At 39.3% G+C, this 7652-nt stretch overlaps 1 protein-coding gene across 3 annotated transcripts in view; it reads right to left on the minus strand.

Annotated features, from left to right (window-relative positions):
• The window catches only part of arvcfb (ARVCF delta catenin family member b), a 204569-nt gene extending 198278 nt beyond the window's left edge, over positions 1 to 6291 (minus strand). For 2 of the 3 annotated variants that reach the window (XM_055050923.1, XM_055050922.1), the window contains exon 1: positions 6084 to 6290. The gene's annotated coding sequence lies outside the window, so the exon portion shown is untranslated. Of the gene's footprint in view, positions 1 to 5999 lie in introns of all 3 variants that reach the window. The other variant, XM_055050921.1, reaches the window with a different exon arrangement.
• Positions 6292 to 7652: the final 1361 nt, after the last annotated feature.

Consider the following 7652-nt stretch of genomic DNA (forward strand, 5'->3'; position numbering starts at 1 on the left):
TGCATTATGTAATTTTGTCAGTAACTGAAAATTGCTTGCGAGAATTACATCCCACTGGACACGCCCAAACATTTAAATCTGACTCAAGCACAATCATCTTCCTCCAAATATTTGGCCATGTGAGCAGGAGTGTTGCTTTTCTTTTTTCTTTTTTTTTAATTCTCTTTCTTCTGTTCATGCGGTGCTTCAAGAGTGCACCGCATGTGCTCCACTGTTTACAGTGCTCAGGGCAGCTCCAGCGATTACAATTAAGCGGCTCTTATCCCTGGACATAATCAAGGCACACCAGAACGCGGCGGGTGGGGCTAATCCGTCAGTGACACAGAGACCCAAAGCTGGGGAGTGGAGCAGGGAGGTAAACTTCAGCATCTATGGAGAGCTAACAGTAGACAGACAACTATTTTCTGTCTACCAAAATCTCCTTTGGAAGCAAAAAAATATCCAATTATGACTCAGTCAAAGAGAATATTCAGAGTCAGCATGTGTTTGCGAATCTCACTGTTTTTCTTGTTGCTTTTTTAAGATCTAACGGAGATTTAAAGCTTTTTTCAATCCACCAAGGAAGGGGGTGAGGAGGCAGGCGAGGTTTGGGAATAGTCAGGAGAGAAATTCAATCAGAGCTATCTGTTAATGCAGAACCCTGACACGGGGGGCGGCATAAGAAAAGGGGAGTGGATTATCAGCGAGTCAGCATGTTACAAAGCTCAGGCCGCTTGATGCTCTAATAACAACGCAGACGGCGGTCCCAACAACTGGGCAGGGGGAATGATGCCGAGAAAATCTGATTTAAAACCAATTTTGAAACAAGCGTCACTGTGTGTGTGTGTGTGTGTGTGTGTGTGTGTGTGTGTGTGTGTGTGTGTGTGTGTGTGTGTGTGTGTGTGTGTGTGTGTGCGTGTGTGCGTGCGTGTGTGCGTGTGTATGTGTGTGTGACAGAAAGGAGGCTGTCCGCTCTGACCCTGCAATTTAAGGACACAACCACTCACTGAGCAAAAATAAATAAATAAAAAGAATTAATCCCACTGAGAATATCACTCACAATAGCAGCATCTGAGCACTGGCTAACAGTAATTAATGAAATTAACTGGTACGTTAATTCAGGTAAAATCCACTTTCAACTTGTGGATTTTTGAAAAGATCTATTATTTTCTGATAAATAATAGATTTATTTTGCGCCTGGATCAAACTCAGCCAAACTTCCTGACGTAGGAACGATGTCAGCGCAGTTTTTAAAGGGTCTGAACTCCAATGGAATTAGATGAAACAAATAAAAATGAAGTAAATGGACGAGTCAAATGCAGAACGGGTTTTTGAAAATATGCATGGCGATGAACACATTAATCTACACCAGTAAATAATACATCTCATAGAATACTCAATATGTAGAACAGTCACTGAACTCCAAATCAGAACCACACAGCATTCTGGGAGATGTAGGCAGAGGAAAGCCTTCAGCTGCTCAACCTCTCACAGCTCTTTAAGCAAGGTGGGTGGCAACAGCTAACTAACTCACACGCTCTTTGGTCAGTTTTGCTTACTGAGACTTCATAATTTGCTTTATTTGGTGTTTCTGTAGTTTTATTTATTTATTTGGGGAATTTAAAATATCTTCCAGCTCCTTTGTCAAATTTTAATTAAAAGAATTATTGATCTTTGAGAATGTGTTCTTGCACTTTTATGCCATTAGTGTTATATCACCTGAAAATGCTCTCAAAATAACAATATTATTGTTCATCAGAGTAATTTTGGGGACAATTTATCATCCACCTGAATTTGTTATCATGAGCCGGCTAACCGGAACATACCATAATAGTTAAATTATTTTACTTTTTCCTCAAATCATTGCTCCTGCCTAAGATTCCTACAACTGGGATCAGCACCAAACTTACTTCACTTCTTGTTCTTGAGCCCAAAGTCATAATTCTGAACCAAACCATGCAAAAAAAGACCCCCCCATATAAAAGTTACGCGTTTTAGTCACTCTTGGTTTACTGGTTCAAATAAACTTTTGAAAGCAAAAAAGCAAGGCTTTCTAAATCTCCACAATTTTTGGATTTTTACTAATCATTTTTTGCATATCCACAGAGAACAACAGGACATCCATGCTGTAGGTCATGCAAATGCATTTTAACCCAGCAGGCGCTTTTTTGTGCACATACAGCTAAAACGAAAGCACACCAATCCAATCCAGTTCCTAATTAAACCAATAAAACAATTAGTTGTGCAAATGAACAAGGTATGAAAACTTGACTTGAACAAAAAAAAAAAAAAAGACGGAGAAAAAAATTTAATGGACACCTGAACACAGTTTTGCAGTCACGATGCCTTGACTATCTAGACAAAGACGTGAGTTATGGGCTTTCCAGAACCGGTGATGCCGTGCAGGTGCCAAGTCAACGGAGCAGAGTCAGGATGGGAGGGCCTGGGGGCTGGAGAGAGAGGAGAGCGGGGAGTTTGGAGGTGAATGTTAATCACTTCAGGAGCAAAAGGCAGAGCGCTGCAGGTGCTTCCTCTACAAAGAACCATTGACTGGGCTGGCTTTAGCCCAAACCGCTTGCTATTGCACGCTGCTTCTGTCAGCTCCCAGCCACCGGAACGCACTTCCCATGCACAATCCATCACAGCCAAGGAACCTCTGAATCACAGCCACTTCAGCTTTCACACACATATATCAGTCATAAACGTAACCTGTCAGACAATATTACCGCATTTGGTAATGTTAGATTTTTTTGTTTGTTTAAAGGACCAGTATTGTGTAAATTTGACTTCTTTTTTTTTATCTCTATATCATGTACACCATGTTATAATATTATTCATTCAATAAAACCATTTAAAGAATAAGAATAATAATGGACTGTTGCCTTGATTATTTCATGGCAGCAGTCCAGGGATGTTTGAGAAATCCTTTAATCTCCCTTGGTAACCATTCAGCTGGGTGAGCCTAGCTCCGCCTTCGACCACGATGCTCCACCTCTGAGCTGGAGGTTCCAAGCTTCCACCTTGCAGAGCAGCTCTCCCCCACTCTGCTCCTTCAGACTAGCCAGGACCAATTAGCAAACACCTGGTGAAACTGCATATCTACTGAGCTCATTACAGGAGCTACTTCGCAGTGAAAAGCTGATATAAACTTTGTTAAATGGTTAATAGAGAAGCCATGTTTTGATGACTTCCTGAAGGCGGAGTTTCAGAAAGAGCAGAAATTTCTTAAAGAGACAGAGAACCAATTCCAAAGCTTTAGATTGCAACGTCACATTTTTTATAGTCATGCTTGATATATTCATCATTTTAATAACAATTACAGTTAGCATACTTACTCAACAGGTTAGCATAGTTACCCGGCAGTGCACTATAAATACATAATACTGTCCATTTAATAAATGGTCTGTATGAAACAGAGGACAAATTTAAATGTAATTTGCTTCAGTCTCAATACAAATGCTCAACTCATAAATGCTGCAGCCTTTAAGAAGAATAAAGACAACAGAATAAATACATCGCACTGCAGTTGCTCCTAAAATATGATTCACATTTGGATATGAAATGCTACACTAACCATGCAACTGCACTCAGAGGGGTGCAGGGCTAATACAATTGAGAGAAATTTGTTTCTGTCTGCAGAACATAACTTGAAACATATCTACATTGAGATACCCAGGGTGGCATTAGGTAATTTCTTTTCTATTGATTACATTTATGAGCTACATTGTAGGTCTTCCACAGCTCTAACCCACACACCAAAGTGTTATGCATTGCATTTCTCCTAAGGACTCTGTGTGTGTATAGTAGAAATACCCCAATGTTTTGGTGATGTGATATTTACAACACAAGTCTCTCAGTTTGCTTAGTCCGAGTTCAGATCAGTTCTTTTTTTTGGTAAATCAAATTTTGAAAATTCTGGATTTTCTTATTTTCTCTTTTATTTTTTAAACACCGTGTAGGTTAGCGTAACTGTTTTGTGTTTAATACAAAATGAGATAAATAATAGGTGTTGGTGTGTTGCACACCTGGGGATGGTACAATTCCCTATTTTCTGTTGGACTAAAAGCTACTACTTCTACCAAAGAACCCGCAGTGCGTCTACATTTAGCATTTCATAATAGAAAAGGAAAAAAGGAAGGAGAGAGAAGTTTGATGTAATAGAATGAATAGGTTCTCATCCCAGCGAGCTAACCTGCACTGAACATCGAAAGGAAGATATTCATCACATTGTGCATAAGAGCCAGCAAGTATTACACATATATTTTAACGTTAGTATTCATGTCTCGCCCTACTCTTTACCAGAGCTTTGCTCGCTTTTCGACAGTTAGCGATTCTGGTCGTGTTCAGAAAGTTATCTGAAAATATTTTATGCTGAGATCAATTTGCTCTCTGACTGCAAATGAGCACAAAATGCATCCTGTTAAAATTTCAATGTGCCAACATCTAATTTCATTTCAAGAAGAAGAATAAAAGATGCCGACTGACAAATAAAAGATCAATGCTTTCTACAGCATGAGCCTATAGATACTGGTTAATAACCTCCAGACCATGACAACAACTAGAGGGATGAAATGAATAAATAAAAACAAAATCTTGGGTTGCCTCTGTTCTGATTTTCTCTCGTGTCTCATTTTCGTGCTGCTTTCACAACCTGTTATTGGTGTTCCCTAGCCATCTGTACAAAACTTTACAGTCGAAATCCACACTAACATGCAAAAGGCACAAAATTAAATGCATTTACCTTCAGTGCAGACCATTGATTTAAGACTATAAAGTTCTTTTGTGCAAATTGCAAATATTTCGAATGCATTATTTTAACAATATTTAAGAATCTCCTATAAACATTTTTTCCAATCTTTATAGGAGCAAGTGCCCTGAAACAATTCTTCAGAAATAGCTAAAAAAAAAACAAAAAAAACACTGATTGTTGACACTCAGTGCACCACAAGTTGACACAAATTTTGCGCTCAGAGCTTCACAATTTTGTGATATCAGTTAGCAAAACACAATATTAATATCCCAAAGCACTAGTTGGGATATTGTGGTCTGCAATTTAATGCAGACCACAAAAAAAAAAAAAAAAATTGCTGACACAGATGATGATGCCCAAGACCCCAAAGTGGTGAACGCATAATGAAAGATGAGAAACAGGGAGAAATTATGAATTAATACAACAGACATATGCTTTGCAATACTACTACCAATAATAATAGTCAATTGATTTTCTCATATTTTTTAGCAGGATATATTATTTCAGGAATATTGACAATGAGTGTAGGCAAATGTGTCTTTTAATTTACTGAGTAGCCAATATATACAAGAGGCGTAAAAGAGACTAATATCAACAACACAAAGTAAACATCTCAAATCTCGAGTTTCAAAGTGAACATCCAGTGGTAGCATTAAGTGCCTCCTGCAGCCTCCTGGGGCCATTAGAGGCCCTCGGGCGTGAAAAGCTGACCAGCGCCAATTAAACTTTAATGAGAACTTTGTCTGAGGTCTTTGCTGATGGTTGTTCTGAAACCTTCCTCCCCTCCCCAAAAAAACCCCCGAATCCAGCGTTTTACTACGTACTAAAACAAGAACCTGTTTTATTGCCGCCCCTTCTCCAAATAAGGTGACTGCAGGAGGGGGGGAACAGGAAGACTCTCCATGGTAACTCCATCACTAACAGGAGGAGCAAAACAATAGACTACTAGAAAGATGATTGGCAGCTCGTTGCGGCTCGCGCTCGATCCAATTCACAGCACCCATGAGCAAGACCATAGCCACGAGCACAATAATAATGATAATAATAATAATAGATATATCTGTCAACCTATTTTGCGCAGCCAACCCCTCATTAACATTAATATCCCCCTCAAGTCTCATTTTAACGAGATAACTGTAAACAAAGCAGATTCTCGCCGTCTTTACGCTATACGAAGTAATTCCTCCGTAAGAACGCGTGCGTCTTTCTCCGCGCTATTTGACTGTTACACGGCTGCTGATTATTTTTTTTTTTTTTTTGTCACACCCACCTCCTACTGAGCAGCAACCGCACGGGCCAAGAACTTGGCATCACAGCCACCGCACAGCAAAAGGGGGGGAAGCGGTATGAGTACCTCAGTTTCCTCCGGTCATCGTTGTCCTCGCGGGCGAAGAAGTGACTCTGCCCCTCTCGTCGGTCGAGTGCCACATGGGGGGGGAGAAAAGCTAAAGTAATCCAACTGCTCGCAAAGTTGCGTTCGAAGCGGTCATTATTAATAGCGACGTTGAGTTGAATGGAAAGCGGGAGCAGGCTTTATCCCCCCCTCGTCAACGGAATAATAAAAAAAAGAAAAGTGCTGGATGCTGTCGGTCACCGCGAGTCTGTCTCCGCCCCGCCGCCACTTGTGCGGCGCTGGAGGACATTTCTACTGAGGATCGTCCTCCAGTCATTAGAGCAGATGTGCTATTTACTCTAATGGCTTCAGTAAATCTATTGCGCAGATCTAAATACTTCGTGTACGGAAACTGTGTCAAAAATACATATTTTTTAAACGACTATTCTAAATTCCACAAAAAAATTGTTAATGAGCATTGTTTGTCACACTGTATGAATTACAATATTACAAAGTTGGTTTATTTCAGTAGTAAACACAATATACGTCCTTGCACGCTGCCTGACGCTTGCAGGCTTTTGTTTCCACTAATTATGGCGCTTTAGATGAGAATATTACGTCAGACCAATAAAAGACAACATTTTTTAAGCGAGTTGAATGAAAAGCATATTTGATACCTGCTTAAAGGTTATTTTCAAAAGGTACTTTTAATTTGACAACGTCGTATCGGAACATTTATTCTGAGTTACTGGATGTGATGATAATAATAATAATAATAATAATAATAATAATAATAATAATAATAATAATAATAATAATAATAATAATAATAATAATAATAATAATAAAGTAACTTTAATTTTGCAATAAAAGCAACGGAATTATTGTGGTATGGTGAGTTTATTGTTCCACCCTAATATTTTTGTTTTTATTTCTTGTCCCACTTCGTATCGTCATTCGTAAATTGCTAATTGTGCATTTTAATATACTGTCTATTAAAAATAGCTTTTGACGTAAACATTAGTTATTATTTAAAGTCTCTAACCATGCTTTTCGGTGTTTTCTGTACAGGCTAACTTGACACTCACAATATGGCGGACGCACCAACGTATCGTTTCTAAAGGACCACAAAGCCAACGCGTCGGTCTTAAATCCTTTTCCGTCAACCGGTGTATGATTTAGGTGGAAGGGAGGCGTTTCAAGCTTGAATGAATCGCAAAGTTATTGCTTTCAACCTCGGACTGCGAGACAAATAAATTATTAGGTCAATAAATATTGATAATTTAATTGAAAAATATAGGAATGGAAACCCGACCACTTTTACATGCTCATTAACGCCCTATCTGGAATTAACGGTGTTAAGGAGACTCACTTTGACAAATACCGAGCAATATATTAATGTGAACATCATCTCTTCTTTGTAACTATCGGTTACTCGATGTATTGCACGTACATCTCTCTCCGATTGCTACGGATATTATCAAATGGAGGGAAAACTCCCTCTGCTTGCCGTCCCGCTTGTCACGCAGACGGACAAATAGTGCGGAGCCACGAATTTTCATCCAACCCCTGAGCTCCGTTTGACGTGCG

Source organism: Poeciliopsis prolifica, unplaced genomic scaffold (genome assembly GCF_027474105.1).
Source record: "Poeciliopsis prolifica strain line A6 unplaced genomic scaffold, Auburn_PproV2 SCAFFOLD031, whole genome shotgun sequence".
In the NCBI taxonomy this organism is placed as follows: Eukaryota; Metazoa; Chordata; class Actinopteri; order Cyprinodontiformes; family Poeciliidae; genus Poeciliopsis; species Poeciliopsis prolifica.